At 44.4% G+C, this 27,705-nt stretch overlaps 1 long non-coding RNA gene across 1 annotated transcript; it reads left to right on the forward strand.

Moving 5' to 3' along the window:
- The first annotated feature begins 2,341 nt into the window (after positions 1-2,341).
- LOC309515618 lies at positions 2,342-9,577 on the forward strand. Its single transcript, XR_014212578.1, has 2 exons — positions 2,342-2,853; positions 9,225-9,577. It is a non-coding gene; the product is annotated as an uncharacterized lncRNA (long non-coding RNA).
- The last annotated feature ends 18,128 nt before the right edge of the window (positions 9,578-27,705 follow it).

Genomic DNA, 27,705 nt, shown 5'->3' on the forward strand with positions numbered 1-27,705 from the left:
CATTCAGCCTGTCATTTGTTCTTGCGATGCAGCTGTTTGTTCACTATACCTGAGCCATTGTATTTCTTGTTCTACAGGTATAGCAGGATATTTGAACATCCCTGTTGCACAAAAAACCCCAAAACCTGATTCCCCTTTCTTGGAGGTGGTGCTTCTAATAAGTGATTCATCCGTGACTTTTTTCGAAGTGGAAATGAAGGTGTTCGGATGAGGTTTTGTTCCTTTTTTACACTTCAGTATTACACTTCAGGTTACCAGCTCAGCGAAAGTTCGGGAAGAGATTTTTTAGACATTGGGGGTGGGGAATTAATTAGGATCGCGGAGCACATAATAATTCTTTTGAAACATCTGAAGCCTGTCAGAAAGTAGGAGTTACCTGCTTGCTGCAGACTAGAATAACAAAGAACGTTGCTAATTGTTTAGCGGTCAGGCTTTCAAATCTGTCAGGAACGGGACCAAAATAGTAGTTGGGGCTAAAATGACATCCCTATTAAAACCTCACAAATCTGATCCACTAGCCAATTAACCAGCAATTGCTGGATTGAACTGGTGGAGGATAGGTTTCTGAAACATTGACTGCAGAACTGTTCCTTTAGGCAGGGCTTGCAGTGGTCTGTATTCCATTCGAATAGTGTTGGGACATTAAACATATTAGACTTCAGAATGTGATTGATCAAGTTCCATATCTGAAGCCTGGCGTATTTTTCAGACCCAAGTAGTTAAAATTGAAAAATACTGATGGGGTCATTGACTGCATCCTTCGGCTAGTGAAATATACATCTTTCTCTAGCAGATATAACATGATGAATGGATCAGCTATTCATTTGAGAGCAAGGTTTGATAGGAAGCACTGGGGCCTGTGGAATTTTGGAACATTTCTTTTGACCCATTTCTTGATGTTTTAGATATGCCTGGCGGGACCCCTTTTGCTCTATGTACAACCCATTATAGATTCGTGGATAATGAGGTTTTTTATTTGCGTGAGATTTTTTTTTTCAATTACTCTTATAATTTTTGTAATACACCTCTGTGAAGTTATGGATTCCAGAAAGCTCACGTAATTGTCTGGGAATTAATTTACCAATAAACCAATAGCACAATTCAGCCAAAGTCAAGCACTGATTTAAATGAGACTTGAGGTTAACTCTTCCAACAAAGAAGCAGTGGGAGTTAAAAGCACTTAACTTGGGCTGGATTGAGGCCTTATTTTCCTAGAATCATAGAATCATAGAGTTAGAATCATAGAGTTAGAAGAGACCACAAGGGCCATCGAGTCCAACCCCCTGCCAAGCAGGAAACACCATCAGAGCACTCCTGACATATGGATGTCAAGCCTCTGCTTAAAGACCTCCAAAGTAGGAGACTCCACCACACTCCTTGGCAGCAAATTCCACTGTCGAACAGCTCTTACTGTCAGGAAGTTCTTCCTAATGTTTAGGGGGAATCTTCTTTCTTGTTTGGATCCATTGCTCCGTGTCCGCTTCTCTGGAGCAGCAGAAAACAACCTTTCTCCCTCCTCTATATGACATCCTTTTATATATTTGAACATGGCTATCATATCACCCCTTAACCTCCTCTTCTCCAGGCTAAACATGCCCAGCTCCCTTAGCCGTTCCTCATAAGGCATCGTTTCCAGGCCTTTGACCATTTTGGTTGCCCTCCTCTGGACACGTTCCAGTTTGTCAGTGTCCTTCTTGAATTGTGGTGCCCAGAACTGGACACAGTACTCCAGGTGTGGTCTGACCAGAGCAGAATACAGTGGCACTATTACTTCCCTTGATCTAGATGCTATACTCCTATTGATGCAGCCCAGAATTGCATTGGCTTTTTTAGCTGCCGCGTCACACGGCATAGAACTGTAGAATTGGAAGGGACCCCTAGGGTCATCATGTCCAACCCCTACAATGCCAGAATCTTAATGAAAGCATCCATGACAGATGGCCATCCAACCTCTGCTTAAAAACTTCCAATGAAGGAGAACCCACAAGCTCCCAAGGGAGACCGTTCCAATGTTCCACTTCAGGCAAAACAGAAAATGGCGCCCTCCACGCTCACCCACTGCCATGGCTGCCGCTTCCACACCCAGCCACTTCCTCTGCTGCATGCCCGCTAATGTGCCCGCCTCCTCCACAACTGCCCACCACTATAGCCAGGCACAGAGGAAGTGGCGACAAACAATCAGGTAAAGGAAACAATCAGGTGGTGTACGGGCAATCTATCCGGAAGATATTTGTATTTTGAGGAGTTAGTTATCTGACTTGGCTGCCCTCTTCCTCCCCTCCCCCCCGTTCCTTCCTTTTCTTTTGTGAAGCTCTTTGGATGGCTGAGAACAGCCTAATGTCCTAGTCCTAATCTGTTGGAAGGAAGTGATATTGCTGGGTACAGTGGTACCTCGGGTTAAGAACTTAATTTGTTCTGGAGGTCCGTTCTTAACCTGAAACTGTTCTTAACCTGAGGTACCACTTTAACTAATGGGGCCTCCCACTGCCGCCTGATTTCTGTTCTCATCCTGAAGCAAGTTCTTAACCCAAGGTACTATTTCTGGGTTAGCAGAGTCTGTAACCTGAAGTGTCTGTAACCCGAGGTACCACTGTACTTTCTTTGGTGTTAGACATTGTTTGGAGAACGTGAGGCACTGGGAGAGGTAGCTAATGAATGACCTGCACGTAGCTAGTCAGGCAAACCACACAGGCCAACACGCTAGCTATCTATAAATCAGATGGTGTTGGGCATAGTTTTTTAGAAGCTCATGCACGGACTGATGGCTGCAGGGCTGTGTAAACTAAGGCTACCTGGGGAGTCACTTCACCACTTCTTGAGGGCTTCTAAGTGGCAGATTGAGGTGCATGCTTGGTATGTACCGTATTTTTCGCCCTATAAGACGCACTTTCCCCCCTCCAAAAATGAAGGGGAAATGTGGGTGCGTCTTATGGGGCGAATGCAGGCTTTCGCTGAAGCCTGGAGAGCGAGAGCGGTAGGTGCGCACCGACCCCTCTCGCTCTCCAGGCTTCGCGGACCTTTCGGCAAGCAGCGGGAACGCTTCCGCTGCTTAGGGAGAGTTGCCTGCATCCCGAAGCCTGCGCGCGCTGATCTCAGCGCGTCCAGGCTTCGCGGACCTCTCCTCAAGCAGCGGGAACGCGAGGCTTGGGGCGGCAGCCTGTCGCCCGAAGCACGGGGAGCCCTCCGGAGGGCTCCCCTTGCTTTGGGCAAGTGTCTGCAAGCCTCGCGCACCCGGCAGGAGGTCCCACCGGGTGCGCGAGGCTTGGGGCGGCAGCCTGTCGCCCGAAGCACGGGGAGCCCTTCGGAGAGCTCCCCTTGCTTTGGGCGAGTGACTGCAAGCCTCGCGCGCCCGGCAGGAGGTCCCGCCGGGTGCGTGAGGCTTGGGGCGGCAGCCTGTCACCCCGAAGCATGGGGAGCCCTCCGGAGGGCTTCCCCTGCTTCGGGCAGGTGAGCGCAAGGCTTGGGGCGGCAGCCAGGGCTGGGGGGGGAAATAATTTTTTAAAATTCATTCCCCCCCCCCCAAATGAGGTGCGTCTTATGGGCCGGTGCGCCTTATAGGACGAAAAATACGGTATATCTTGCAAAACCCGTGCTTTGTATTGCCACTGAATCTCATTTTGAAAGAACCACCTTGCATTTGGCAAGCCAGGTGGGCACAGGTGGCACTGGGTGGGCATGGTGGAAGCTGGATCTGCTGCCTGTGCCAACCACCTCAACTCGCCTCACGGGCAGGCCGGCCCTGTGCTTGATCACCTTTCCCTAGAAGGCTTGCCAAAGTGGCAGTGGGGAGATTCTTTTTCGCAGCAAGAAAAGGAAAGCCGCCAGTGCGAATCACGATTCTGCTCCACCGAAACTTCGAAAGTGAGCCTGTGAGTTTAATATATAATGAACTGAAGAAACTTCTTAATTACACATTCCCGAAAAAACCGGAAGCCTTTCTATTAGGGATCATAGGGGAGGAAGTTAAGAAGGAGGACCATAAACTATTCCAATATGCTACTGCAGCAGCTAGAATACTGGTAGCTCAAAAATGGAAATTACAGGAGACCCCAACGATAATGGAATGTCAGGCTAAATTTTTTGAGTATACAGAATTAGCTAAAATGACCTACAGAATTCGAGACCAAAAAGGGACAAAGTTTGAAGAAGAGTGGGGTAAATTTGTGGCATATATAAGATCTAACTGTAGAAATTTAAAGACTTCAGCAGGGTTGATATAAATCCTGTGATGTGTATGGAAGGTGAATAAGAATCTACAAGAGAAGACATATATTAAGAAAACCGAAGCGGGAAGGAAGTAAGTCTGGGCATGAATATACGCAGTGTAAATAAGATGACATAAAATGATGAATGTAAAAGATTATTTTATTTTGTTTTATTTTTGTTTGTGAAAAATTTAATAAAAAGCAATTTAAAAAAAGAAAGAAAGTGAGCCTGTGAGTGACCACTTCATGCGTTGCTGAAGAAAGAAAGAAAGAAAGAAAGAAAGAGAAAGAAAGATGCCCATAAATTTGATAGAATCAAGCCATTTTGATTTGCTTCGGGTTGATAAATCTTTGGCATATTGGCTCAACAAAGTTTACTATCCCACTAATAGAGTATCTTTAGTGCATTAAGTAATTCAGGCAGAAAAATTCAGATCATGTGTCGTTAATGTCAGCAAAGAATCCTTCATGCCTGAAAAATTACCTTGTCAAGCTTTCTTCATCTCTTTCCATTATGAGGTTTGTAGCCTAAATGTTTCTAGCCTTGAGGGACAAGAGGTTATATTGTATCCAATATTATTTTCAGTGTATTATAGTTACTAATAATTTGGAATCATATCGCCCATCTTGGGATTTTCTGTCTGCCCTTTGACACTCTGCTAACCAACTCTGCAATGCTAATGAATGTGTCAAGATTGCGAGAAGGATCCCTGGCGTACAGTGGTTCAACAGAACGCAAACCTGAAGCTTATGTGCTTAGAAAAGAAGTATAATTTTAATTTGCAATAAATGTATCAGAGGGGTGACCAAAATATGCCGGAGAATAAAGTTCAGCAGTTGACTAATATTTGAAGTTTAATGTTTTATTTGCATTTTCTAATCTAACACCGCACACACGCATTCGCTAAAATTGCATTAGTCCCTGTGCACAAGAACTGAATCGCGTCGCAAAAATTAATAACTTCCAGCCGGTGAGTTCATACTTCAGGGGGGATTGACTCTCTTGTGCAGCCGTGTAAAAATATTTCATAATGCTTATCTGTCATTTCTCATTCCGTTTAGAGCAGGAAATGTCATTCCCAAACCAAATCTGCATCTACCTTGCACAAGGCGGCAAAGAAATAACAATTTACTAGTAAATACCGGCTTTCACACTGAAAGCAGAGGGGGTGAAGGAAGAATTTCCATGACCTTCCATTTTGTCAGGTTGCGGACTCCAGCCCCGCTCTGCCCCTCTCAGTCCAAGAACCATTGGACGGAGGTAAAGAAGCATATCACAGCTTTGCAGCCTTTGGGAGGCAGGGCCAGCCCAACTCATTTTGCTGCCTGAGGTGAAGGACAAGTTCATTATATAGAACAGGATTGTCCAGTGCACAGCACAAGAGCTGCATGCAGCCATCAAGGCCATTTTTGGCAGCCCTCAGCAACGTTTGATCCCCCAGTCCTTGCACTGCCTTCCTAAAGGCCCTGGGCTTTGGGAAAATAATAATAATAATTTATTTATGTCCCGCCCATCTGGCTGGGTTTCTCCAGCCATTCTGAGCCGCTCCCAACAGAATATTAAAAACACGATAAAACATCAAACATTAAAAACTTCCCTAAGCAGGGCTGCCTCAGATGTCTTCTAAAAGTCAGATAGTTGTTTATTTCCTTGACATCTGATGGGAGGGCGTTCCACAGGGCGGGCGCCACTACTGAGAAGGCCCTGTGCCTGGTTCCCTGTAACCTCACTTCTCGCAGCGAGGGAACTGCCAGAAGGCCCTCGGAGCAGGACTTCAGAGCTGAATGATGGGGGTGGAGAGGCTCCTTCAGGTATACTGGGCCAAGGCCGTTTAGGGCTTTAAAGGTCAGCACCAACACTTTGAATTGTGCTTGGAAACGTCCCAGGAGCCAATGTAGGTCTTTCAGGACTGGTGTTATATGTTCTTGGCAGCCACTTCCAGTCACCAGTCTAGCTGCTGCTAGAGAGCTAGGGCTTTGACAGGGTCCTGCATTGTTAGCACTTTCCCAGCTTTGGAAAAGAGGTGGGAAAGCCCTGCCAGAGCCTCATACCCCCTTCCCAAAGCCCGGCATCTTGCTAATCCAGCTTTGGGAAGACAACACAAGGGCTGGGTGTGTGTGTCAAATTTTGGCCTTGCTCCCCCCATGTGCAACAAGGGAGCATGCGTCTTCGGGTTCTGTGTAGACGTACTCTTGCGGCCTACTTGGTATGAACAGTTGGGCTGCCCTGATTTAGAGCTTTGTTTATTTATTGCAATTATATCCCAACTTCCCCCCCAAGGAGCTCTCTAGGTGGTAAAATTCACATTATTTCTCTGGCCACTTTTGCCTCTGCCCTTGCCTGCTTTGGCCCCTGGTTCTCTCCACCACTGGCTTGGTTGTCCCCAGGGGAATGTGACTGCTAGGCTAGGAAAGATTCCCCACTCCCATTAGAGATGGAGGTACCGTATTTTTCGCTCTATAACACGCACCCGACCATAACACCCACATAGTTTTTAGAGGAGGAAAACAAGGAAAAAAATATTCTAAACGAAACAGTGGGTGTATGATTTTTGTGGTTCATGCTGTGGCCACAGACATGTGATCTGACAGTGAGTTTGGAGTAGCCCAATGCAAAAATCCTGAGGATCCATGTGGATCCATGCTTTGTAACCACGTTTTAAGTGGGGAGGGAAGGAAAAGCACTCAAGGGACAAGGAGCACGCATGGGGTGTGTGGAGAAGGATGCTGCTAATAATGAAGAAGAGGGGTATAAGGGGAGAAGGCTCCTCTCCGCTCCCGCTTTGCTCCTTTAAAGCAAGCAGGCTCTCTGTCCCTCTCTCCTCCCCACTCAGCGGCTCTTCTCCCGCTTTGCTGTTTCAAAGTGAGTGAGCCACGGAGGAGGGAAGGAAGGGGAACCATGGATCCTCTGCTCACGACTGCAGCAGATCCCCCCCGCCACCCATAGGCATTCACTCCATAACACGCACAGACATTTCCCCTTACTTTCTAGGAGGAAAAAAGTGAGTGTTATGGTGCAAAAAATACGGTATCTTAGTGAGCTCTTGAGCTAAGCGTTCTCTGAATGGAATCCTAAGTGCAGATATTTTGAGGTTTCATTGTTGCTTCCCTTGTTATTTTTGCCCATGACATTTGTCTGCCTATGGTAAGGAGTTTTCATAACTTGGTTGAGAAAAGGCTTGCACTCAAGCCCTCGAGCTATGTCAGGAGTAAGACTCGGAAATGTACTTAGAGAGTGTCAAAGCAAGCGAAATGAATTCACTATGGCCTGACCTTTCCTTTCACTCAATTTTATTTGGAACAGAATTCTGCCTCTGTACATCTAGGATAATAGCACAGTGGACTACACAACTCGGTGCTTTTCTTTTCAAAACACCACCACCTCATTGTATAGCCAGATTCACAAGTTATTTGTTAAGGTGCCATGCTTGCATTGTGATTTATATTTGTTCTGTGCTTAACTTGGTGAGAAAGACCACTCCGTTTGAGTTTAGCAGTGAACTTGCATGCCCTTGGGCTTTTCCTAACACCATTTTAATGCAAGGGGGAGTATTTTCAAATATCCCTAGCAGATTGTCTCATATTGGCTGCTAACGGGCAGAGCCTGCCTTGAGTTTTTAATTTTTGTGCAGCGTAGAAATATTTGATGACTGGTTCATTATTTTTTAATTTATTTATACAATAACCTCCACTGCATTACGGGGTATCTTTGGGAGAAGAAAAAGCTAAGGAGTAAACCCTACACAAATCCAGAGTGGAGTCCCTAAGATGGTTTGAAGGTGCCTTGTAGGTCTCCTGGCAACTCCTGCAGCCAGGCTGATGCAAAAGATATTGCTCTGCTTCCCTTGGACCACCTCAGTGAGGCTGAGAAGGGGGTCTTGTTATCTGGGCAGCCCAAGACCTCCACACACACTGCCCAGGCTTGCGCCCCAGGGAGGTCACTTCAATACTGCTAACACAGCGGTTTGACTTCACCCTTGGAGGTGCACTCCATTGTCTCTCAAGACAGATGCCAACAACAAGCAACAACAATACTATTACAGTGAAACCTCAGTTGTCGAACGTAATCCGTTCCAGAAGACTGTTCGAATTCCGAAATGTTTGACCGGCCGGCAAATTCCTTTTAAAAAATGGAGAAATGTGCCACGGAAGCCATTTGACTTCCGAGGTGCATTCGAAAACAAAAGTACAGTACTTAATTCGTTCTGGAGGTCTGTTCTTAACCTGAAACTGTTCTTAACCTGAAGCACCACTTTAGCTAAGGGGGCCTCCTCCTGCTGCTGCGCCGCCGGAGCACTATTTCTGTTCTCATCCTGAAGCAAAGTTCTTAACCTGAGGTACTACAGTGGTACCTCGGGTTACATATGCTTCAGGTTACATACGCTTCAGGTTACACACTCCACTAAGCCAGAAATAGTGCTTCAGGTTAAGAAATTTGCTTCAGGATAAGAACAGAAATCGGGCTCCGACGGCGCGGCAGCAGCAGGAGGCCCCATTAGCTAAAGTGGTGCTTCAGGTTAAGAACAGTTTCAAGTTAAGAACGGACCTCCGGAATGAATTAAGTACGTAACCAGAGGTACCACTGTATTTCTGGGTTAGCGGAGTCTGTAACCTGAAGCGTATGTAACCTGAAGCGTATGTAAGCCAATGTACCACTGTATTCACTTCCAGGTCGTCAGCATCCGGGTTCCGAATTGTTCAGCTTCCAAAGTGTTCAACAACCAAGGTTCCACTGTACATTGTTGTGGTTTGTTTAGACCCTGCTGCTATTTTTGTATTCTTCTTCTTAGCTACAAGCAGGGCAGCGGGAGTAACCGAGCTACAGGGAACCAACAAATTGACCACTTTCAGTTGCTCATATCAAACGATTTGCCAACCATTTTCATGTGCCCACAGCCCCTTATATAGTTCCTTCCTTTGTGTACTGGCAAATCAAACTAGGAAGCCTCTAATTAACTATAGACCCCCTTTCTTTGCTCTCTGGGATTAAAAGCATCCTCTCCCTGGGATGTTTTGCAGAAGTGGCTTTGTGGAAGACTTGCTGAGGTGCACTGAGCATGAAGCTGTCCTGGCAGAAGGAAGATGTTCAGTAGAACATGCCGAGATCGATCAAGCCAACCGTGTCCCATGCCAGGAGGAAGGGAAAAGCATCCCAGAGCCAGCCGCAACTCTGATCCCCATGCCCAGTATGAAGAGCTATTTGAAGTTGAGCATGAAAGCAAAAGCTGTCAGCTTTGCCAACCTGATAGCACATTTTCCTAGCACGTAGCGTCCCTCCTGCCTTAAAATCCATCTCCAGGCATGCCTCTCTCTTCAGAAAAGGGAGAAAAGGTGCGTGTGTTGTGGAAGGAGTAAAAGATATGCTAAAAACATCTTCCTCGTCACAGTGTGCTCCTATTCAGGCATTGGGGATGCAGTCCCCACCCCCTTCCAGAAACTCATACAGTTTCAGCAAACATACTGAAGGTGAAAAAAAAGACTTCTCACCATTGAATTTTGCAGTATGAGAAGCACACTTGAGTTCCACTGAATCAATGATTTTGTCACTCAATGCTTAGATCACCCACCTGCTTCTTTTGAAGTATATATCTCCCTACCGATCAATGGCGCCGAGTCCAAGTACCAGTTCCATTCCTTTCAGAAGCACAATGAACATTTTTTGGAGGGGGGGTGAGATTGATGCAAAAATTGCTGCGGCTAGTAGTGCCTGCTGCTTCCGTTCAAATAAGATCCTGCGCTTTTTGCATGCTTGCGAATGCTGGTGATTGAATGCTCACCTTTTCCCCATTCCCTGTTGCTGCCACTCCTTCTTTGGAGAGAAATTACCTCTCCTGAGCAACCTGGCCGGCGAATTCTGCACCACCTGACGTTTCCAGACCGTCTTCAGAGACAGCCCTACATATAAATCCCAAAGATTCCTAATCAGCTGCTTCTGGGGTAGTAAGGAGACATCATTAGCGGTACAAAATATTGGAAATGACCACTGCTTCGTTGACTGCTGCTAGGCTCATCATTGCTGCCAAATGGACATACTTTCACTTAACTGGATATACACCAATGGTATAATAAAACCTGGGAAGGAGCTTTTTTAAAAAACAAAACAAAAACCTTACCTATTATATATAAAATGGGTGTTATTAATAGTCTTATGTATTTTGTGTTTTTATGCTGCAAACTGCCCTGTGATCTTTGGAGGAAAGGAAGTATAATTTTTAAAAATAAAAATAAAATAAATAATGAATGAATGACATTAAGTCAAGGAAAATCGATATATTATCAACATTTATTAATCATCAATCACTATATTGGAACCATACAATGTAAAGGGGGGGGGGGAAGAAAGAAGGAAGTAGAGCAATACATTTATCTTCTCTAATGAGATGGATGAGCCTGATGGAGATGATGATCACTGGGTTTGTGAGTTTTGAGTCTTAAGTTGCTGTGCTCTTTGATATTCAGCAGGTTTCTCTGTTTGCTCAGAAGATCACTTACATGGCTGGATCCAGCTGTGACCAGGTACAAAGCTGGAAATGCAAAATTTTTCTTTTCTACTCCAGACCCCTTTTGACCCCCTAGATCTTTTCCTACTTCCTGCCTACACATTGCTATTGACCCCAGGGGAAACCCTGCTCTAGTCAGCAACGACTTCTAAGGTGTGGAATGGCTCCATCCATCCAGGCTGGCATATGTAACCTGAGGTACCACTGTAACTTGAATTCATTGGTTTGAATCCAGTGCTCCAGAGCAAGAGAAAGCAAGCTTGTTCCATTTTCCATGCGACAGCCCCTCAGATATTTGAAGATGGTTATCATATCTCCTCTCAGTCTCCTCTTTCAACCATTCCTCATAATCATGGGTAGGCAAACTAAGGCCTGGGGGCCAGATCCGGCCCAATCGCCTTCTAAATCCGGCCCACGGACAGTCTGGGAATCAGTGTGTTTTTACATGAGTAAAATGTGCGCTTATATTTAAAATGCATCTCTGGGTTATTTGAGGGGCATAGGAATTCATTCATTTTTTCCTTTCAAAATATAGTCCGGCCCCCCACAAGGTCTGAGGGACAGTGGACTGGCCCCCTGCTGAAAAAGTTTGCAGACCCCTGCTCATAAGGCTTGCTTTCCAGACTCTTGATCCTTTTGGTTGTTCCATGGTCAGCTAACATAAGTAGTACATTTCTTTTAAAAAATACAGTGTTATGGGTTGGCAGGGGGAAGATTCCCCCCAAAGTCCTGGGAACCAGATTCGACCTCCATCCTCAATAATTTCTAGAGTTAGTAAATGTAGGAGATTACTACAAATGCTTGAAGTCTTGACCGAGGTATGAGAAAGCTTAGCAGTGAAAAAATATACACCGAGTCAGTTTCTCAGCCAGAATTTGCCTGGGGAGAAGAACCACAATACACAAAGGGCAACAGGCTGAATAATAACTGTGAAAATTTTACTGTTGTTTCCTATCGTAAAGGTCTAGTCCTGTATGTGCAAAATACACAGTTCATATGTACGGTGTATAACCATTGGGGCTAATTCCAATGTTAATACATTTCTTCTTTTCTTATAGCTTTTTCTTGTAAGTTCCTGTATAACACAATTCTTAAATAAGAATAGAAAAGTCCCCTAGGTATTGAGAACAACACAGGTGATGTAGATTGCTGGCACAAGCTGGCTGGTGCAGGCTGCTATCCCAGGCAAAACAAGGTTTCCAGCTATCTCCCCTGTTTCACACCAAAGGTCTTCCTCAGCTGATATTAGATCATCAATGTGTATTACAGGTACATAAGTAATTGCACTTGAACGATTCTCAGTAGGAATTATTATCATTCAGCCTGTTGCACTTTGTGTATTGTGACTACTGTATTTGGGTAGCAAGGTATTGAACTTGGGGAGAAGAACCTTCACGTAGTATCAAGGAAGATAATGGGTGATGGGCACAAATAGTTACCCTGGGCTGTGAGCCCTTCCTTCTACGGAGGGACGGTGGAGCAGAGACAAAGGCCAGCTTGAAGATTTCAGTGTTTGATTATGTAGGCTGGGAGGGGGAGTTCCAGGGGGGCTGTGGGAGGTGACATAGGCTGAAGGGAAAATGGTGGTGTTAAGTGGTTTGGAAAGGGGAGCCAAGGGAGAACTCCACGCACACTGGCTGGGACACTCTTGCAGTGTACTGTCCTGCACCCCTTCCACTGAAGGCTTTGGGTGTAAGTAAACCATATTTCTAAGACACTGCAGACTCTGCTGTGCCTTGATTTTCCAATGGAAACACAACCCTGCGCGAGTACAGTCGTACTTTGGAAGTCGAATGGAATCCGTTCCAGAAGTCTGTTCGACTTCCAAAATGTTCGAAAACCAAAGCACAGCTTCTGATTGGCTGCAGGAAGCTCCTGCAGCCAATCGGAAGCCCCATCAGACGTTTGGGTTCCAAAGAACATTCGCAAACTGGAACACTCACTTCTGGGTTTGCAGCGTTCGTGAGCCAAAACATCCGAGTACCAAGGCGTTCAACAACCAAGGTACAACTGTACTTGAAACCCCTTGGAATCTCAGCAGTGATTGTGGGTGGCGTGCAGCAGTATCCGTTGCCTATTTTCCAGGGGTACTCAACAGTATACAGTGGCACCTTTTTAATGGATCTATTAAAAGTTCAGCACTTGCTGTAACAACTTCATGGTGAGTACTGGCACTTTTCTTCCCCTATAACAAAATCTATAATTATATTACACAAATATATTGCTATTCAGTCGTACTGTATAATAAGTTGACTTCTGAAATAGTTTTATGAGGACGGCTTTTCTATTCCTTTGATGTGCTGTGTATGTTAGCTAGTTCATTTGTGCTGTTTCTAAAACCTTGATTAGGCATTCCATCGGAAGTCGGTGCCATTGCCAAGGTCAACATTTCCAATGTTGTGTCTTAGCAACTTTTGCAAATGCTTAAGATTTAGCAACACTTAAAAAAAAAGCAGTCTCCCCAAAATCAAATGAATTTCTGCATGTTGTTTTCACTAATACATGCATTTTATGCCCACTTAACCCCAGTTATCTGAGAGCCAATGTGGTGTAGTGGTTAAGAGCGGTGGACTTGTAATCTGGTGAACCGGGTTCACGTTTCCGCTCCTCCACATGCAGCTGCTGGGTGACCTTGGGCTAGTCACACTTCTCTGAAGTCTCTCAGCCCCACTCACCTCACAGAGTGTTTGTTGTGGGGGAGGAAGGGAAAGGAGAATGTTAACCGCTTTGAGACTCCTTTGGGTAGTGATAAAGCGGGATATCAAATCCAAACTCTTCTTCTTCTTCATTTGTGTCCACTCTACTCAGCTGGAGAACTAATTGAAAAATTCAGCAGAGTGTGAATTCTGAAGGATGGCCAAGTTTCAGTTCACAGCTTGTTTGGGGAAAGTATGAATTAGGTAGGTTTGCCTTTAAATGCAAAATAAATTCAATTTATCCCCCATATCATATACTGAGCCTCCCTCAAAGAAGAACAAAGTGAGAACACATTGAATCCCCCATCCCAATCTTATTCAGGCTAGCCTCACCTAAATCCCTAGGCCATAGACTTTTAGATGAGTCCCTTTTATCTCTGTGATTATTAACTGTGAGAACTATTCCCTCTTATCAGCTTTTCTTTCTAGCAATCCTTCAAAGGATTTCTTAACTTGGTAAGCTGGTGTGTAAAATGCCTTATTTGCAGAGATTGATACCAACCTGTGTTTTTGTACTAATCTCTTCTTGAATAACAACCCTAAATTGCACCCATAAACCTAAAAAATGTGGTGCTATTACCACTGAGAAAAATCACCAAGCTTATATCATGTTTCTGCTCTGACTACGTGACCTCGACTGGGCTATGAGCTTCTTATTTCTGGTTTGTGAGTTCAGTTCAGATGCTGTTCACTTCATCTTTCTTCTCTGGCATATGACTAAAGGATATCTCCTGAATTTTAGAAAGGGCTCAGCTGCCTTGAAAATGCACAAATATATGTGGGACAGTCCTTTCATGGGACACTATACAGTGGTACCTCGGGTTACATACGCTTCAGGTTACAGACGCTTCAGGTTACAGACTCTGCTAACCCAGAAATATTACCTCGGGTTAAGAACTTTGCTTCAGGATGAGAACAGAAATCGTGCTCCGGCGGCGTGGCAGCAGCAGGAGGCGCCATTAGCTAAAGTGGTGCTTCAGGTTAAGAACAGTTTCAGGTTAAGAACGGACCTCCGGAACGAATTAAGTACTTAATCTGAGGTACCACTGTACCAGAATGTATTGCATTGGACCCACACATGGTCTCTCCTAACCAGCAAGAAGTCAATAGGGTTAATTGTTTTTCTCCCGGGGACAAAAATATTGAAACACTACACTTGAGAACAAAAATCAAAGCTGGCACTCTTAAACGGTTATAAAAATTCTAAGACGTCATAAATAAAATGAAAGTCCATAAGTGCACAAGATAAGCACACATACATCAGTACATAAGCCACATGTCCGAAATAGTACAGGAGAGCAATGACAAAGCCACCTTGACTCTCTTAATGACCCCAAATATTTCCTCTGCATAAGGAAGTATCATGGAAAAACTTTTCGCAATAGCTCTTTCCATATACAGATCCTTCAAGTCCAGTCAAAAGAGCATATTTAGTGTATGGATAGGGAAGTCTGTAACAATGGTTCCAAAACTAGGGTATTTATCATTTCAAACAATGGCCCAGACTGGCAAGGATAATGCCATCAGCAAGCATCATCGGGTATCTTGACAGACAGGAGACCAGCCATCCTGTCAAATTTCTATCGAATCACAAAATTGTAGAGTTGGAAGCGACTACAATGGTCATCTAGTCAAATCCCCTGCAATGCAGGAATCTTTTGCCCAACATGGGGCTTGGGTGCTTGACCCTGAGATTATGAGTCTCTTGCTCCACCGACTGAGCTATTTGTTGTTGTTGTTTAGTCGTTTAGTCATGTCCAACTGTTCGTGACCCCATGGACCAGAGCACGCCAGGTACTCCTGTTTTCCACTGCCTCCCCACAGTTTGGTCAAACTCATGTTGGTAGCTTCGAGAACACTATCCAACCATCTCGTCCTCTGTCGTCCCCTTCTCCTTGTGCCCTCCATCTTTCCCAACATCAGGGTCTTTTCCAGGGAGTCTTCTCATCTCATGAGGTGGACAAAATATTGGAGCCTCAGCCTCAGGATCTCTCCTTCCAGTGAGCACTCAGGGCTGATTTCTTTAAGAATGGAGAGGTTTGATCTTCTTACAGTCCATGGGACTCTCAAGAGTCTCCTCCAGTACCGTAATTCAAAAGCATCAATTCTTTGGCGATCAGCCTTCTTTATGGTCCAGCTCTCACTTCCATACATCACTACTGGGAAAGCCATAGCTTTTACTATACGGACCTTTGTTGGCAAGGTGATGTCTCTGCTTTTTAAGATGCTGTCTAGGTTTGTCATTGCTTTTCTCTCAAGAAGCAGGCATCTTTTAATTTCGTGACTGCCGTCATCATCTGCAGTGATCATGGAGCTCAAGAAAGTAAAATCTCTCACTGCCTCCATTTCTTCCCCTTCTGTTTGCCAGAAGGTGATGGGACCAGTGGCCATGATCTTTTTTTTTTATCCATTTCTTCTACAGGATTCTTGCCCGCAGTAATAGATATGATGGTCATTGGAACTGAATTCGCCCATTCCCATCCATTTTAGTTCACTGATGCCCAGGATGTCAATATTTATTCTTGCCATCTCATTTTTGACCACATCCAGCTTACCAAAGTTAATGGTTCTTACATTCCAGGTTCCTATGCAATATTTTTCTTTACAGCATTGGACTTTCCTTTCGCTTCCAGGCATATGCACAGCTGAGCGTCCTTTCGGCTTTGGCCCAGCCGCTTCATCAGCTCTGGATCTACTTGTACTTGTCCTCCGCTCTTCCCTAGTAGCATGTTGGACGCCTTCCGACCTGAGGGGCTCATCTTCCAGAGTCATAACTTTTATATGCCTGTTGTCTTTGTCCATGGAGTTTTCTTGGCAGGGATACTGGAGTGGCTTGCCGGTTCTTGCTCCAGGCAGTGGCATAGCGTAGGGGGTGCAGGGGGGCCCGGCCGCACCGGGCACAACACCTGAGGGTTAGGGTTAGGGGGCGCAAATCCATGGGTTAGGGGGCGCAAATTACTTGCCTTGCCCCGGGTGCTGACAACCCACGCTACGCCACTGGCTCCAGGTGGATCACATTTAGTCAAAACTCTCCACTATGACCTGTCTGTCTTGGGTGGCCCTGCACGGCATAGTTCATAGCTTCTCTGAGTTATTCAAGCCCCTTCGCTACTGCAAGGAAGTGATCCATGAAGGAGATATCTATTGTAGACTGCCTTTTTCTGTGACACTCGTATCATGATTTTGGGTGGTCTTTTGCTAATGGGTTGTGCAATTTCTAAAGTCTTTAAAAGCTGTTACATACTTTACTCCGGTTCTTCACCTCCTTGCAGGTGGAGGGAAACTCCGTTGCAGCAGAAAAGCAAAGATCTTCCTTGCTTTCCTTCTGCTGGTTCCTGCCTCCGCTCATGCTTCACTGACCGATAATAGACCTAGGGGGACACAATGAATGCCTTTATGGGGAGCTGGGCTGCAAAAGCCAACCCCAAATTTTCACATAACAAAACCGAGGGGGAAATGTCATTTCCTTTGCATATGCAGGGCCTGTAACATAAGGCTGAACAACTGCGGCCCTAAATTCTCACACAGAGGTTTGCTTAATTTATTTTCTTCCAAAGCAACAAGGAAAAATGGTTATTACCCCAGTCACAGATGAGCAGCAAGCACTTCCAGCGATTGCTACTGGTCATTGCAGCCAGCGTACCATGAAAGCTGAATACCAAGTGTTGAGAAGGAAAGTGCCGCTGTGAGGGCCTTTCATATCATGCCTTTTTATTTCAGTTGAGAAAGAAGTACGTTACAGAAGATCAGCCGGGTTCTCGAGAGTATTATAAGCACTTGTTGCCAGCATAATACAATTACGTTACGGAGTGCTAGAGGGACTCCTAAAATATTTCCCGCAAAAGACAAGGTCAAACCCAGAGAGCTTCCAGGTATGAAATGCAGAATCCTATGAATTTATTATTGCCGGGTTCCTCCCCTCCCACCACCCAACTCTCGTAATCTGTTACCGATAAGGGGAGTCTTAGGGACTATATTTCTCATTAAGATTAAAAAGAATGATTTCAATATTTTAGTTCCTCATCTATCTTATCCTCTAATTACCCTTTCATATGGTGCAGTAAGTACGGTGACATCTAATCTCTCCTTGACAGGGGAGGAGATGGCTTTTTACCTCAAGGTCCCAAGGTCAAAAGCCAAATTCTCCCTGATGCTGAAACAGCTCTATCTATCAAGTTTGTCTTGCCCTTAGAAAATACACCTGGTGCCTATTTGAGCCTCTAACAATTGCCAATACCACTGGGACTTCCACCCCTCTCCCTCGATCCCACCTTCCTGCATTTTAGTAAATTAGCAATACTTATGCTCCATTTCACCAAGGCACTGTTATGCAAATCACGTTTACGCATTGCTTAATTGGGAAATGGAATGCGAGGGGAGGCTTTTGCAATATTACAAACAATGAATATTTAAATGGGTCTGAAATGCATCTCATGGGCGCTTATGAGTCTATTAAAAATGTCAGGTTTGAAATAGCTTGTTTGCTTCAGGTTGAGTAATGTGTGTGCTCAGGTACGGCCCCTTCCTCCAGGACGGAAGGAAAAGTGCCTTGCGTTGTAATTGACATTGCATCAACATGGCACCATGTTGATTGTGTACGATCCATAGTACAAAGTTGCTGCCAGGCAAACAGGCACGCTGTCTCTTTGAATATTTAAAAATGCAGCTCAGAGTCTTCACTGATGTTCCAAGTTTGAAGACATACGATTTCGCGCTCCTTTCCTGCCGCACCCGCTCTGCGCATCCTGCAAAATCTGCTCCAGAGAAACATTGCATTTGCATGCGTGTGTGAATGTGCTTCATGTTTGCGTGATGTAAGCCTGTAGGCCTATCTTTGAACATACAGTGGTACCTCAGGTTAAGTACTTACCGTATTTTTTGCTCTATAAGACTCACTTTTCCCCTCCTAAAAAGTAAGGGGAAATGTGTGTGCGTCTTATGGAGCAAATGCAGGCTGCGCAGCTATCCCAGAAGCCAGAACAGCAAGAGGGATTGCTGCTTTCACTGCACAGCGATCCCTTTTGCTGTTCTGGCTTCTGAGATTCAGAATTTTTTCCCCTTGCTTTCCTCCTCCAAAATCTTGTGGTTTGGTGCATCTTATAGAGCGAAAAATACGGTAATAATAATAATAATAATAATAATAATAATAATAATAATAATTTATTATTTATACCCCGCCCATCTGGCTGGGCCTCCCCAGCCACTCTGAGCGGCTTCCATAAAACCCAAAAATACAATAAAATATCACACGTTAAAAACTTCCCTGAACAGGGCTGCCTTAAGATGTCTTCTGAATGTCAGGTAGTTGTTTATCGCTTTGACATCTGCTGGAAGGGCGTTCCACAGGGCGGGTGCCACTACCGAGAAGGCCCTCTGCCTGGTTCCCTGTAGCTTTGCTTCTCGCAATGAGGGAACCGGCAGAAGGCCCTCGGCGCTGGACCTCAGCGTCCGGGCAGAATGATGGGGGAGGAGACGCTCCTTCAGGTATACTGGACCGAGGCCGTTTTATTTTGAAAAAATAAATAAAAAACACAGTACTAGTGAGATCAGCCACCCGATAACTTAACTTGCACAGAAATCAGGGCTTTTCCCCCAGCCAGAACTCTCCGGAACTCAGTTCCAGCACCTCTCAGGCTGGCACCATTGCCATTCCAAGAGGACAAGAGAAGCATTCTCTATTACATCCTCTATTGCACAAGCACACCTTCGTTCTGGAGTCTCAGGACAATTCCTGGGTGGAGCAGAGGAACTCTTTCACTTGAGAAAGATTCAGTTGCTAGGCAAAACTAGTTCAAATAATGTAAGTGGACATTTATGAAATCGTGCTTTAAATCTGGAGCATTAATTTGTTTTAAATTTAGAAGCAGCAGCTAGCAGGTCAAATTATTCAGTCTTACAGAGCCTTATCACTACTTATTGCAGGAAAGTAAAGAGCTTTAAGGAGATACCACTGTAATGAGTGTTTGTTTTATTATTAAAAATAATTTGCCTCCATTGTGTGCCATATGAATAATAGAAATTAGAAATGGAAGAATTGTATTAGGTCCTTTATCTTGCTTCTACTGCAGAATAGTTCCCAACAGTATATTTTCCAGCACTTTTATCCAATCTAATTTAAAGGTATCTTATATAATTGTGCTTCTACTCTATCCCTTGGGAAATTATTGAATAGTGTCACAGCAATTACATTTTAATTTTTTCCCCCAGTGCTGTTTTACATAATTTTTTTATTATTCTTATAAGGAGCTGATCAATTCAAACACAAAACTTGTTAAAATATTTCACGTGCTATACTTTTCTAAGTCCTTCTTTTTGCAAATTTGCAACATTTTGCTATTTTTTTAATATTGAAAACTGGTCTAATACATTCAGAGAGTCTCAATGATAGTAATGGGATATGACCTGTATTTGGAGAATTCGTTTTCATTAGGCTATCCTCTAACTTAGGCAGAAACAGAATTACAACAGAATGCTTTAAGAACATGAGAGCTCTACACGATGAGGCCAAAGAACCATCTAGTCTGGTGTTCTGCTCTCACTGTAGCTAGGTAGATGTCCATTGAAAGCCCACAAGGAAGGCACTCTTGCAGGCCAAAAAGTTCACATTAAATATACAGTGGTACCTCGGGTTACAGACGCTTGAGGTTATAAACTCTGCTAACCCAGAAATAGTACCTTGGGTTAAGAACTTTGCTTCAGGATGAGAACAGAAATCGCGCAGCGGCAGGGGGAGTCCCCTTAGCTAAAGTGGTACCTCAGGTTAAGAACAGTTTCACGTTAAGAACGGATCTCCAGAACAAATTAAGTTCTTAACCTGAGGTACCACTGTATTATTCTCTTTTACTGGTAGTATCTAGATTCTATTCCACTTTCAACATGCAACATTGCTAACTGTCCTCCTTAGACAGATTTTTACAAACAGGGAATTGACATTGAGGTAAATGGACTTGCTGAAGGCCGTTCAATAGATTCATAGGTGAGCAAGTTGGGAAGAAACCCAGGGTTTCCCAAGTACAATGCCAATGCTCTGTTGGATAGATCATTCTGATATTTGCTTTTCTTGCAATTTCAGTGTTGCTTCAGCTGCTGCATAGACAGACATCTGTCTGGTCTATGTATCCACAATGGCAACCACACTTGATTCTCTCTCTCTCTCTCTCTCTCTCTCTCTCTCTCTCTCTCTCTCTCTCACACACACACACACACACACACACACACCATACATTAAGCTACAGACTTAGGAAATTATGTCAGAATCAAGTATACACTTCTAGAGAACACCAACACATTACTTTTGGTAAATGAACCACCATAGCCTCTAGAGGGCTGTGAAAATTTGTGTCCCGGGCTTTTTAGACTCATCACGGAGGTGCAGGTTGCAGCCACAGCAAAGTTGGCATCTCTGCCGTATTAAGTAGTTGGTCCCTTATCTTTCTTGCCCTGAACTGGCCACAGTGATCCATGCGATGGTCACCTCCAGGCTTGATTATTGTAACTCATTCTACGCGGGGCTGCCCTTGAAGCTGACCCAGAAACTCCAGCGGGTGCAGAATGCCACGGTGAGGCTCCTTATGGGGTCCTTGCCACTGGATCACATTCATCCAGTGCTTTGCCAACTGCACTGGCTCCTGGTGGAGTACAGGGTCAGGTTTAAGGTGCTGGTTTTGACCTTTAAAGCCCTATGTGGCCTAGGACCCATGTACCTACGGGACCGCCTCTCCTGGTATGCCCAGCAGAGGACCTTAAGGTCCACAAATGACAACACTTTGGAGGTCCCAAGTCGCAAGTGGTTAGATTGGTCTCAGCTAGGGCCAGGGCCTTTTCAGTACTGGCCCCGACTTGGTGGAACGCTCTGTCACAAGAGTCTAGGGCCCTGCGGGATTTGACATCTTTCCGAAGGGCCTGCAAGACAGCTGTTCCGCCTGGCCTTTGGTTTGGACTCTGTCTGACCCTTATGTTTCCCTCTCCTTATGGTTTTGATCTATGGGCTACTATTAAAATGAGGCTGCATTTTAAATTGTATTTTAACCCGTATTTTAAATTGTTTTTTTTTCCTTTTCTCCCCCTCCCCCATTATGTTTTTATTGTAATTTTACTGGTGTTAGCCGCCCTGAACCTGGCTCTGGCCGGGGAGGGCGGGGTATAAATAAAAAATTACTATTATTTATTATTATTATCTATCCATGATGACACATTGGTTGCCAGATGTGACCCCCCCCAGCTCTCTACCCCACTACTATTCTTTGAGGCTTCTGGGTTTTTAGTTGCTTTTGCTGGAGAAGCAGATGTTTGCAAGTGCTCTCAAGCATATGTAGATCTGATTTCCTCAAATAATTCCTTCCAAATGTTTTGGACTACAACTCCCATCACTCCCAGCCAGCATAGCCAATGCTCAGGGATCACACGAATTGCTGGACTACAAACACCATGTTGAGGAAAGCCTAGATTAGATACTAGGGGACGAGGGTGGCGCTGTGGTCTAAACCACTGAGTCTCTTGGGCTTGCCAATCGGAAGGTCGGTGGTTCAAATCCCTGTGACAGGGTGAGCTCCCGTTGCTCTGTCCCAGCTTCTGCCAGTGCAAGTAGATAAATAGGTACCGCCGTGGCGGAAAGGTAAATGGTGTTTCCGTGCACTCTGGTTTCTGTCGCGGTGTTCCATTGTGCCAGAAGCAGTTTAGTCATGCTGGCCACATGACCCAGAAAGCTGTCTGTGGACAAACGCTGGCTCCCTTGGCCTGAAAGCGAGATGAGTGCCCCAACCCCATAGTCGCCCTTGAGTAGACTTAACTGTCCAGGGGTCCTTTCCCTTTTACCTAGATTAGATACTTATGGGTATGGGTGGTCAGAGTTTTTACCAGCATGCTCTTTTTATTTGGACTTAAAAGTACAGTGGTACCTCGGGTTAAGTACTTAATTCGTTCCGGAGGTCCGTTCTTAACCTGAAACTGTTCTTAACCTGAAGCACCACTTTAGCTAATGGGGCCTCCTGCTGCCGCCGTAGCACAATTTCTGTTCTCATCCTGAGGTAATATTTCTGGGTTAGAGGAGTCTGTAACCTGAAGCGTATGTAACCTGAGGTACCACTGTATGGCAAACAAAATTGGTCTGAATTCCTGCTGCAAGAAACTTTGATCAGTTTTTGCCTACACATGTTCCTCATGAAAAGCAGAAAAACAATCTATGTTGTCTTTTTTGTGGGTGTGTAAAGCCTTTAGTAATTAAGATGTAAACGCTGAGTGGATTGCAAGACAATTCTCAGCTCTGGCTGACTCTCCTCCAAGAAAGCTCTCTGTCAAGACTTGAAAAAAACCCTGAAGGAAATGTCTCAAATGCTACACAGAGACTGTGTTGAATTAACTGGAAAAACCAGGCTCAGAAACTGTCAGGAAGTGTATGTGACTGGGATTAGTACACCACTGTGAGGCTATGAGCCAAGATTTGTGGGGAGAAAAGATTCAAAAGGCATGCTGGGGGCGCTGCATTGATTGTAGCACCAGGGGAAGAAAGATCCCTAAATATTTAAAGATTAAGCAGTATGTGTGGAAAAGGGTTGGGATAGTAAACTAAATAAAGGCACAGCTGGGTTATCAATAATATGTGCCCCGTTTTAGCTCCCCCCCCCCCGAATGAATGGTGGGAAGGAGCATAGCTCAGTGGCAGAACATCTGCAGATAGGGCTGGGGACGCCCCCTTCTTGAAACCTTGGAGAACAGCTGTCATTGCAGACAATGCTGGATACACAGACCGAAGGTATGATTCTGCATAAGGCCACTATACAGTGGTGCCTTGCAAGATGAAAAGAATCCGTTCTGTGATTCTCTTCGTCTAGCGGTTTTTTCGTCTTGCGAAGCAAGCCCATTGACGGATTAGTGCTATTAGCGACTTTTAGCGGTTTATCGGCTTATCGGATCAGCTGATAAGCGGCTTAGCGGCTTAGAAAAGGGGGGGAGGAAAAAAACCCCGCAGGAACTCGCAAGACATTTTCGTCTTGCGAGGCAAGCCCATAGGAAATTCGTTTTGCGAAGCACCTCCAAAACGGAAAACTCTTTCGTCTAGCGAGTTTTCCGTCTTGCGAGGCATTCGTCTTGCGGGGCACCACTGTATTCCCATGTGGGTGAAGGATTGCCTTCCTGTAGGACAGTAACTGTACTGCTGATTGGCTGTTTTACTTTACTATTATTATTTTAAAAAGAGGGTAGAAGTGAGGACATCACCTTGCCAACAAAGGTTCGTATAGTTAAAGCTATGGTTTTCCCAGTAGTGATGTATGGAAGTGAGAGCTGGACCATAAAGAAGGCTGATGGCCGAAGAATTGATGCTTTTGAATTATGGTGTTGGAGGAGACTCTTGAGAGTCCCGTGGACTGTCCCAGGTTGGCAAGAGCTGGGACAGAGCAACGGGAGCACACTCTGTTGAGGGATTTGAACTGCCAACCTTCTGAGCAGCAAGCCCAAGAGGCTCAGTGGTTTAGACCACAGCGCCACCCGTGTCCCTACAAATTCAAATATAAGCAGAATACCTAAGTGCACTCTATCACAATGTGACTTTACGATCCTCGAGAGCTTCACCCTTGCCCTGTTTAATTATCCCAGTGACCTGAAATGTTTTATCCTGTGATGCCAATAAAGGTATTTGATTTGCTTTGAATTCAAATATAAGGAATTCAAATATAATGAACCGCCAGGCCTTGATGTTTCCCACCAGCAGGCGGCTCCTAGGCAGCAGACTGAACCGGCATCTAAGCCACATTGTTAAACCTTTCTGGGAATTGCAGCTCTGGGAAAGGACTAGAGGTCATATGCAAATAACTGATTTCATTGACTTCAGTGGAACTTAGTCATGACTAACTATCTAGATGAGGTCTGAGGCTTGGAAAAGCCATTGACTGTAACGGAAATATAACTTCACCACTTTTGAGGATTGGCGATGGTTGATTTCTTTTCACAGGAGATCCATAAACGAGGATTGCCATAGCAAAGAATTTCAACAAATCGAGCTTAATGGGAAACTGTCTGGCTGTTGGGAAATCAGCCCAATGTTCACTCCATTTAGCATGAAAGCAATCAAGACATACCTGCTCCAATTTTTCACAGGATACCCACCAGCCGAACATTGGAGAGAGAGAGAGATTTGTTTTCAAGAATATCAGCTTTTAACATACTTAGAATCTCCCGAAGGACTTTACAAGCATCAAGAAACCATTGCTGGTGAACTAGCAAAAATGAAGCTTGATTTCAAGAGACAGAAAGATAGAAAATAAAGATATCATTATTGCCTTTCCTTCCCTGAGCCATAGGTTACATTTCCTTTGGAGTAGTAACAACGCTACACAGATAAAGTGAGAAGTGACCTAGAGAGATGGGGAAAGGTGTTGCACAGCTGTCAAGCTGTTTTCCCCAATCTGAGGAGTAGATAGTTTTGCAAGCTGTGGGAATGTTCAGGGATGCAGGCGAGGATATATTGTTTGATTATATCCTTTCCAACTTTTGTTAACAAGTTCTACAATTTAGCAGAGTAACATTCCCCTTTTTAAACCTGCACAGCGGATGCGTTTGTTCAGGCTCACTAAAGCCTCTAAAATACATTTCTTTGGTAATTCCCCATTTAGTCCCTCATAAAAAGATAGACACGACACAGTCTTCTATAAAAGTATAAAAAGAGTTTACTCACTCATATTCTGTTCACAAATGGATCCCAGAAGGCAGAATTAAGTTAGAAAAGCAATATACCTGGAATCTATCCCATAAAGAGACAGTCCCTTTGTCCTCTCTTGGCTGGAAGCTGGAGGCCAAGAGAGCGTCTTAGGCTAAGCAGATGTTGCTTCTTCGACAAATGTGGTCAGAGAGAGAGAGACGGCTGACCAGTCCTGCTCTTTTGTTACCTGGGCAGGTGAGGTCATGTCCACCTCTGGTCACATGCAGAGGAAGTCTGTCCCAGCGTAGGAGAAACAGGAAGTTCCGACTGGCTGGTCCAGACATCCGCTTTTATGTCCACTCTAGGGATGTTGTACTTGACTGCTCTTGTATTTCACATCCCACACAAGCTGTACCAGCTTTACAGGTGAATCTTACCCATGTTTACTTAGGGATTAAGTCCCACAGAGTTCAATGAGATGTGCAGAGCAATGCCATGCTCACAACATACCAGGTCATGACATGCATTACCACTATACTTGCAGCTCCTGTATTCAATGGGTGTTAAGGCCTGGGAGGGGAGTGGAAAACACACCCAGAAAATACAAAGACATTCCAGCATCCCTGGAAATATCACCAACCATCCCACCCCCTGAAACATGGGCTTAGCTGGCATTACCATTAGCCCTGAACAATTTGGCGAAAGGTTACCTTAAATACCTTAATATTTCTATGTAAGCTGATTGTTTTAAAATTATTACTGGAGAAGTTGATAAGTTTAGCCACATTCTTAAAAATCAAAAGTTGAAGGGGGGGGAACACCATAATAATAATTTATTTCATGCATTTGAGTTTTCTTCTTCGCGCTTGTTCCCTCCCAGTGCTAATTTAGCTGTAGGAGTACTGATCGTGTTTAAATTTAGAAAAGGACATATTTTTCTGTACTGAAATGTAGCATAGTCCAAAAGAGGGGGGGGGCGGGGCGGAATCCAACTTGGTGTGAAGATGCAGTTATAGAAAAATATATAGCCTACAATAGTATGAGACACACGGAAAGGCTGTAACTGTGAAGGTCCAGGCCTCATTCTTCATTTTCACTTCAGTATCAACCCATTTGTAACACTGTAAACTAAAAAAATCTGCTTAAAATCTAGCAGGTGTGATACTTTGTTAGAAATGGGACGATTCCATAAAGAACGTTAACAGTTGCTGTTGCTGTTTAGGAACAGCTCAGAACACATCTCTTAACAAGGACACATGGAAGTGTAAGACAATGGAAAAAGTAGATAGCATAATTTCAGTGCATGTAACTGTACTCCTATATCTAGGAGCAAGCCCCACTGAACACAATGGGACAATGTGTAGACAGGCGCTGTAAGTGTGACACCTGTTACATGATTTCCTTCCTAAATTCCCAATGACATGCCAGAACTATGGAATAGCTTTAGGTTCTTTGTGATTAGCAGGGGATATCGTTGCAAAATTAGTATCTGCTTTTATGCCAGTTGCTTATTCATGAGATATAGAAAAAGCAAATAATCTTTGTTGTTGTTTAGTCGTTTAGTTGTGCCCGACTCTTCATGACCCTATGGACCAGAGCACTCCAGGCACTTCTGTCTTCCACTGCCTCCAGCAGTTTGGTCAAACTCATGCTGGTAGCTTCGAGAACACTGTCTATCTTGTCCAATGTCGTCCGCTTCTTCTTGTGCCCTCAATCTTTCCCAACACCAGGGTCTTTTCCAGGAAGTCTTCTTTTCTCATGAGGTGGCCAAAGTATTAGAGCCTCAGCTTCACAATCTGTCCTTCTAGTGAGCACTCAGGGCTGATTTCCTTAAGAATGGAGAGGTTTGATCTTCTTGTAGTCCATGGGACTCTCAAGAGTCTCCTCCAGCACCATAATTCAAAAGCATCATTTCTTCAGCGATCAACCTTCTTTATGGTCCAGCTCTCACTTCCATACATCACTACTGGGAAAACCATAGCTTTAACTACACAGACCTTTGCTGGCAAGGAGATGTCTCTGCTTTTTAGGATGCTGTCTAGGTTTGCCTGCTTTTCTCCCAAGAAGCAGGTGTCTTTTAATTTTGTGGCTGCTGTCACCATCTGCAGTGATCACAGAGCCCAAGATGGGACCAGTGGCCATGATCTTCGTTTTTTTGATGTTGAGTTTCAGACCATTCATGAGATATAGAAAAAGCAAATGAACTACTCTTCCAATCAGCATCCCGTTTCAGATTTTTTAAAACGTGAAACTTTGTTGTTCCTGATGAGGACTAATTCCAGTTCATCAAAACTGATTTAACCGTTTGGCACCTCTCAGGTGGGCGCCATTTGTAAGGATGTTGCATTGTAAGAGAACAAGGAAGGCATTCGTGGTGAGTTCTGGCACCTCTTTTTCTAGAAAAATGGCACTGCTTATGTCTAATAAGACCAGGGGGGTGCATCTAAACCCATATTGCATACTTAGCAAACAAAACAGAAGTCTTAGTAGATTTTTTAAAAAACCTTAATTAAAAAGCATCAATGTTTGCTAGTGCCAAATGGTTAAATCAGTTTTGAAGAACTGGAATTAGCGATCAGTAAGTCCTCATCAGGAACAACTAAGTTTCACATTTAAAAAAATCTGAAGCCAAATGCTAATTGGAAGAGTTTGAACTGTGAGCTGTAGGA

The sequence above is a fragment of the Podarcis vaucheri genome, assembly GCF_965113315.1.
Source record: "Podarcis vaucheri genome assembly, chromosome: 12".
NCBI classification, from domain to species: Eukaryota; Metazoa; Chordata; class Lepidosauria; order Squamata; family Lacertidae; genus Podarcis; species Podarcis vaucheri.